Source organism: Cupressus sempervirens, chromosome 3, assembly GCF_028749045.1.
Source record: "Cupressus sempervirens isolate cs-2001-9-10 chromosome 3, ASM2874904v1, whole genome shotgun sequence".
Lineage (NCBI taxonomy): Eukaryota > Viridiplantae > Streptophyta > Pinopsida > Cupressales > Cupressaceae > Cupressus > Cupressus sempervirens.
In genome coordinates, this window is record NC_143120.1 from 580,564,899 (window position 1) to 580,573,649 (window position 8,751).

Consider the following 8,751-nt stretch of genomic DNA (forward strand, 5'->3'; position numbering starts at 1 on the left):
ACTTTATCATCAATATTTTAAGAAGAAATATATAACATCATTGGGTTAATTACAAGACCAATTATGGTCTCATCATTGGTTAAGGAATTATTTTGACTTGAGAAATAATTAATTAACAAGGTTGGGATGACACCCTAGATGTTAACCCACATGTGGTAGAACCTAACTTAAATATTGTTATGTGCAAGATAACACAAGGCTAAATGGACTAATGTTTTTTGTATAAGTAACTTATCTTTTTGTTTAGAAAAGTGTGACATTGTATTGTAATGATATAATGTTTATATTCACACCTTCTATGATTGGTATAGATGAGGATTTGATGCAAAAAATTTAGAAAAATAGTTTATGATTGTTTTGTAAAGAGGAACTATAGTGATTGATAAAATATTGAATATATTAGAAACACTCAAAGCTTTTTGTATCTATCTCTATAGATAACTTGTACAATTGTATATGCATGTTTGGGAAGTGTAATTAGCTTGTATTTAGTATTGTAATCATAACTCCTAAAATGGTTAAAGTTTTTAACAAGGCCTAGTCCTCTAACAAGGACATATACACTATATAGATGTAATATACTCCTAATAGGGTCAATATCTTTCAGAGGACACTTTTGACTAGTGGATAATTTTTTGGGTACCATCCCCACCAAGGTTTTCCCTTGGCTAGGGTTTCCCTAGTAAAAAAAAATGGTTTTATGTATTTCATTGTGAAATTCTTATGTTTACTTTTCAATTTGATTATCTATGTAAGTTTAAAGATTGTTAATGCTATCCATAGTTGGGAAAACATTTTTGGAACATTGATTCACCCCCCTCTGAGTATTTCCTATTTCTAACAATTTCTATAAGAGAAAACTTACTTAGGGAAGACCTAAAATATTGAGTAAGATCACTATGGATTTAGATCACTTGTAAAACAATCTTGAAGAAGCCCTTGAGGAATAAGATACAATAACTAATGAAAGGAATAAGTTGAAGATCAATATTAAGGATACGCAAGATTGTATTCAAAAGTTAAAAGAATAGATTGATAAAACAAGATCTAACAAAGCACTTGAAAAAATCAAGGATCAAGAGTTAGCTACAATTCTTAACAAGGAGAATGAGATTCTAAAATATAGCCTTGGAATTACAACCTTGAAGATGAGTTTGATTGAACATAAAAATAAGAGTTAATTAGATTTGAGATCCAAGAACGTAGATATGAAATCTCAACTTACTAAGGTGACTTGTAAAATTGAGACCACAAAGTTACAGTTTACATAACTTGAGAAATACAACCTTATTGTTAAAGAACTATACATTTAAAAAAAATCTTTAGAAGTTATATTCAAGCACTGAAAAAATTGGTGAGAAAATCATGACATGAAGACCTATTGGAGACAAGACATGAATTGGACATGTTGAAGGAGAATCATCAAGAATATTTGAGAAAATAAGAACCTAATCAACATGAAAAAATTAAAGAAGTAAGGAGAAAATTCAATGAAAGTTGTTTTGCATGCAATCAACCTAGACAGATGAAGGACTACACATGTAAGCATTCTAAACCCTTTTCCTGTTATTATTATGACTATTTTATTTATGATCACAAATCTAATGAATGAAGGAAACCTAGATTTGATAATAGTATAAATGAAAGGACTAACCCTACAACTAATAGACCTTTGGAAGAAACTAATATTATCAGAGATAGAGTTATGTATTATAAGTGTTGGAAATAATAATGGGAAAGTAAATTATGAGAGGGGGGATCAACAATTCAAAACTTTAACCATAAAAAATTCACCACATAGTTTATCATGTAAAATAAAATAGCTAACTACACATTCGTATCCATAGAATGAATAAATAAAAATTGGCACAGTAAATTTGTTACCAAGAAACCCTCTAATGAGAAGGTCAAACTAGGGTGGGGATGACACCCAAAAATATTCACTACTACAGTTGTAAAGTGTAACCAATTATAGTTATAATGAGTTTGACCATAAACTATGATCTAGCCTATGAGAAGTCTACCCTGTTAAAGGTGTGCAAAGATTGTTAGGTCTCACCTTGGTAAAGGATTTCAACACCCTACTAAAAGTGTTCCTTGTTAGAGGAATAAAACTTACAATAAAGAAAACACTCAATTAAGAGATTTACACAAGTCTATTAAGATTGATTTGTTAGGAGATTTACTCTATATCACCTATTAAAATGATTCAATACCATGATCCTTCTATTAACACTCTATTGCTAGATGTTAGATCTTCTCTTTACTGATGAATCCTTGATCCTTATAATTAGACATGTCTCCTTTGTCCTCTCTCTTCTTTCCTCTATTCTCTCTAACTGATTTTGCAATTTAGAACATTTTAATAACCTCCATAGCCACCATGAATGCTCTCTATGCACTTAGCATTCATCTCTTTTTGTGCATACAAACTCTTTAGAGTTTTCTTGTTAAATAAACATAGGTGGAATATATTAGGTAGGAATCAATGATTGAGGTTGATCCATATTACCTCTTAAAGTATCCCTTAATTTTATTGGTTGCATTTATTGCATAGGGATTCATAATATACCTCCATACTTATATTGTAGAATCATAAAATAATTGCTATGTCGGCCTGAAAATGGTTTACATAGAAGTTTGTGCCATTACAAAAAATTATATCCAAAACTATTCACTCAGTGTTTCAAGATTTTGATGCTTGACCATCACTACATTATTAATGCTATAACTTAGCTTATGAATGGCTTGACATACACTATTTACTTGGCTCCTAACTTAATCGACATGCATAGACTACTTTTGAATGACTTAGCACATACCACTAGTACATTTGAGGGTCATTTTTGACCAAAATTTTTGATGGCAACCAATTTGGTTTGTCAAATTCATTGAAAAAATTATGATCCCAATAACATTGAAATTTTGATGATAGTTAAGTTTAGCATCAAAATTTTAACATTGTCAAGGATATAAACAAAAAAAAACTTAAAATTCATTTATTCATGCATAAAAGTGCATGTGGGAGGGAGGGAGGGAGGCTTCACAAATATTTTTATAGTGCTATTGAAGGTAAGGGTTTTTAGAAAATAAGTTTCTTAAGTGTATTCATCACATTCATCACATTATCTAGGAGGAAATTAGTATTTCATGATTCATGCTATTTACAAGTCCAAATGGAAGGTCAAGACCATAACTAGGAATGAATGATCCACTAGCAAATGAGATAAGTTGAACAACCTAAGATGTATGAAGTTCGTTGCTCTCTATTCATTAAAAGTATATTCATGTCGATCAATTGGAATGCCTTTCAATTAATAGTAGGGTTATTCTTTGACTTGATTGATTAGCCATGGATATATAGGGGTTCAATTGATACCACTTCAATTTAATACGTTCTTCTTATTGCTTTGCTCCATAATATGTTGAGTCTTTCACAAAACAATGAGATTTGGATATGGACCCTAGCAAAGAAGGAATGTTGCAGACATCATAGATATATAGGACACTATTGGTGATGCAAGTAGGGCACAAACCATGTTCTAGGCATAAACCCTAAGGAATCACCAATATGATTTACAAATGTAATGCAATACATTTCCCTCAACAACATGAATGATAGGAATCATGAAAAATAGACTCATCTTCAGGATTGACAATGATATTCTCAAATTTCAGAAATCACTCATTACAACTCTCAAATTTTATAATACAAATTGACTATAAATCATACTTCACATCTACAATCTCTGAGACATCTACAACCTTAGTATAACAAATTTCTTGGCAATAAGTGCCTTTTGTTTTATCTCTTATCAATGACACCCATAGACTTGAATTTAAATCAATTCTGATTCTCTGAGGTAATATACTCCTCATATCTAAAGTTTGAACTTAAATCTTCTTCGAAAACATTTTACACTATAAAAAAAATTAACTCACATATTCTTTTCAAACACTCATACAATCTGAACAAAAATATAAAATATCACTACTATCATATATCTTAGTCTTCATATTATTGACTCCATATATTTAGATTTTTCTCATTTGCAAAGATACATAACAAAAATATAGTAACTATCTTCCAAACTCCAGTATCTTTCCTATTCTACTCTTCCAAAGGGTTCTTTAGCATCCCATGAATGACTACAACCCTCCAAACACCATGTAGATTATACTCAAGCCTTTATCACATTTCTTGGATGCTAATTCACTATATTTTGTATGCAACAACAACTACTCATTAATTCTTGGTCCATTCCTTATAGGAATTAGGGTTATGGTGTAGACCAATGAGAGGGAAATTTTGCATAACAAAAAAAACCTTTAAACCTTCCCTAATCTCTACACAAAGAAAGCATGTAGCCACTATGGTAATTTTATTTGAAATTGCATAGAATTTACTATTTACATAATGAGTATTGAGATTGATCTTGGTAATAACCCCATTGATACTAGGTATCCATTTAATATCAAACTTAGTTCTAGAATTCATTTCCCTATATGTGAAACTTAAGAATCATCACAACCATGAGTTAAGGGAGAAGATATTAGGACTATAGTTAAATACCAGTACAAAAGTAGATTTTCGAAAAAAAAAAAGTTGACTTTTATTATACAAAACCATACACACCATACACTTCACCTTTCTTCTCTATATCTCATTCTCTATTTTATTCATGAGATTAATTTCTTATGTAATAGAAGACCTTTCAAATACCCAAAGAGTTCATCCAAGATGGTCAAATTTCCATCTTCTACAAAACTGTCATTTTGTAAAAAATGTTGAGAGCAACATTTTTTTGACAATTTTATACTTTTTACACATTTTTGACAATTTGCCTCTTTTTCCAACTCATGCCTATTTGACACCACATATATATATATATCCAACATGATTACAATTTACATGTTTAATTCATTTTTGACCTTGCATGATATTTTAATACCCCTTAGGGCCTTTGACCAACTTTGGTTGATCCTTGACCAATGTTCCATTAAAATTGTGATTGTAGAACATATTATCATTAAGACTCGATCTAGTAAAATATGAATTTGGATTTTAGTTAATAGGAGGAAGAGAAGGATTTACATCCTTAAGTATAATTCATTCATTATTTCTCTAGTAGTTTCTAACTTCAATCCCTAGTAAATTCTTGCATTTTTCTACATGCTGGAAGAAGATAAGATCTTCAAAAATAGGATTATCTATACTCCAACTGTCATCAGCTCCTTCCATTACCAAGATTCCATCTTTTTCCTTTCTTAAAATGTTCTTATCTTTATGGATACTATTCCAGATTTGGTAACCATTAATTCAAACATATAAATAGAGGTAATCCTCAAGGTTAGAAGCTACAAAGGCAAACTTTTTCTTAATTAGAGAGTTCCATTCTTTTTCCTCTCCAAATATTCTCTAAATTTGTTCAGAGAGAAGAAATTTTTTAATTATTCTAATAGTGTTGATGCCAATACATCCCTTCTTAATTGGTTTGTCGGCATTTTCCTAAGACACTAACAAAAATGAAGCTTCTCCTTTGTGTCCATCCAAAGAAATTTCCTCTAGATTTTTTAGTTAAATTAGCATACTTATCAAGAATAGAGAAAAGGCTTAATGTATACACATGCATATTTTGGTGAATAGATTTAAAAAGTTGGATTTTCCCAGATTGACTTAAAAGGGCTTCTTTCTAACCGATCAACTTGTAATTAACTTTGTTAATAATAAAATTCCAAAAAGAATTAAAAGGCTTGATCCCTAATAGGAGACCAAGATAGGAAAAAGGAAAAAAAAATCAATCTTACAATCAAGGATTTTAGATATTCTTTTTTGTCTCTCTTGTGGATTATTGATAAAGAAAATGGAACTTTTGGTCCAATTGATAATTTGGCCAATAGAAATAAGTATAGGAAGAAAGAGAACTCTTAATTTTCTTTTGCCTCTGACAATATCCATTCGCATCATGATAGTGTCATCAAAAAATTGCTTGCATGACAACTTTTCTTTGCAATTTTTGCAATTTTCCAATATTTCAAACAAATGACTTTAAATGCCTCCCAAACCTTAAAAAATATGCAAGAATACTAAAAAAAAATGAAGATGAAGATTTTTGGTCAACTCACAGTGTTGACCAACCTTTTATTTTCCTATATGCCTTATTACACCATGCAATAAATTTGTCTAAATGCATTCTAGAGATGCTTTGAGATTGTCTAATTGTCTTGTGTCATCTTGGACACTTATTAACATCCTACTCTATCCAAAATTGGTGCTTGACCACCTTATTTAGGACCTTGGGCCCCTGCACCAACTTTGGACATTTTGTAAAATATGGGCCCACTTTTACACTATAGGGTTCCAATATTACATGTTTTCATTTTGTTTTAAGACTTTTGTGTAATATTTCAGAAGATTTTAGAGACATCATACATTATGATTTTCATCACATATTTTACTATTTGGCATGCAAAGAAACCTTTCATACATATTCAATTTTTCTTATTCCCAATAAGAGGAACATTGTTTAACATTCTTGATTTTCATAATTGTTTGTCGAACAACCAACATTGATTTATTTGATTATACATTATGGGCTTGCATACCTTCTCTTGTTCTCCCCAATGTGTGGGAACAATGACTATACATTGGTGATGGAAGTTCCTTGTGGGTTCCTCCTTCCTTTTTCACTTGTACATTTTTTCTTCATCTTCTTTCTCTTTTGGATGGGATTTTTTCCCAGGGGTTTTTCTCCTTTATGATGTTTGTGAAAAATTCCTTTATATATAGGTACCTCATATGATCTTGTACCAATGACCTATCTTTGCATGTTCTTTCATTCACCCTTAAGTTGCACTCAAAGTGATCATAGGCTAAAGTTACTCTAGAAAGAACCTTAGAATCTCTAACCCCATTCTCAACAACAATCTTAATGGATGCCAAGTGTTACTATATGCCTTAATGAATGGAAGTTAATTCAAATGACATGGTCTGAGGAGGGCAGATCTTACCTCATAAAAACTCATGGCTTGTATGAAAGGGCCACGATAGTAATTGAGATGCTCAAGTTTCTCAAACTCCATTGGTAATTTAGAAATGTAATATGGAATTTAGAGGAATATGAGTTCCTTAAATGGTTTATGACATCTGTCATTGAATGTTATTTGTGATCCATATTTATATTGTATAATTCATTTTTTTTTTTTAGATGCCATCTTTACTAAAGAGATAGTAATATTTAATTATTTATTATTATCAATTATATACAAGATACTAGTAATTCTTGTATGCTTATATTTGATATAATTTTATAGCCCAAATATTTTTAGGTAAAGAATGTCCATGCCTAACAATATGAACCTAGAAAAAAATAAGGTAATGATTGCTAGATTGTGGTCTTAGTTCAAAAGAAACAGTGATGGAAAATGTTATTGTCCTTGCAAAAAATGCAAGGGCATAAAGAATCAAAGAATTCTAATCACAATAGCTAAAAGAAATTGTAGGCAACATGATCACATTGAAGGGGGAAGGGATATTCATCCTTTGGTGAATGTATATTTTGAACTGGTGGAATATGGAGGTGTGAATATTGAAGTGAGAGGTAATGCTCCCATGGAAGAAGATGATCCTGAGGCAGAAAACATAATTGAAGATGTTGGTATTGGTGTGACTGATAATGTGTTAGAAACAAGATTGAAGAAGATGTTACTGGAACAACTAATTAAGATGATGAAGATGATGATAGGCATGCATCTAATGATGATTATGAAGATAACCTTGATATGCTTGTAATTGAAAAGGCATATGAGACCCTATACCAAAGTTCCCAAACAACAACATTGTATTGTTGTTGGTAAACTTCAAGGTTATGAATGGTATATCCAATGTAGCAATCTCATGTATGCTAAGGTATAGTGTCATTTTTATCATATTCTATGTTAGTTTACCATTAATGTTCTTTATATTAAAAAAAAATTCCATAGGTTTATAGGTGAGTGTTTGTTACCACCATCAAACATTCTACCTTGCTCTTACTAAGAATTATCAATCATTATGAAAGATATTGGAATGGAGTACCAAACAATACATGCATGTTCCAATGATCATATTATATATCATAAAAAACATTAATTTGCAATGAAATAACCTAATTTTCACATTAGTAGATATCAACAAGATCAAATAATGAAAAAAGTATCTCACAAGGTTCTTCGATACATTCCCATTATTCCACATCTACAATGATTATTTAGGTGTACTAGCTTGGTATAATTTATGGATTACCATGTACACAATAGAAATCAAGATGATATTATGAAAATTCCTATAGATGGTTTTGCATTTAAGGACATAGAAGATAGGTGGTTAATTTTTAAAGAAGAACCTCATAATCTGAAGCTTTCATTGGTAGCAGATGGTGTCAATCCATTTGAAGAGATGAGATTTGTTTGCTTTGTTTGGCCTATTTTTGTTATTAACAATAACATTCCTCCTTGGATGTCAGTAAAGAGGGAGCACATAAAGTTGGAAATTATTGAACCAGATATTTTTCCATTTAATAATCATCTAAATTAATTTATAAACACAGTATTAAAATGAATGCAATAATTATGTTTTGTTTATGTTCATTAAACTAGGAAAGTACCAAGTGAAATATATGAATTTATATATTTAGACCTTAATCAATGAGTTATTGGAGTTATGGAATGAGGTCACTATGTATGACATCTCTAGACCAATTGGTGAAAGGC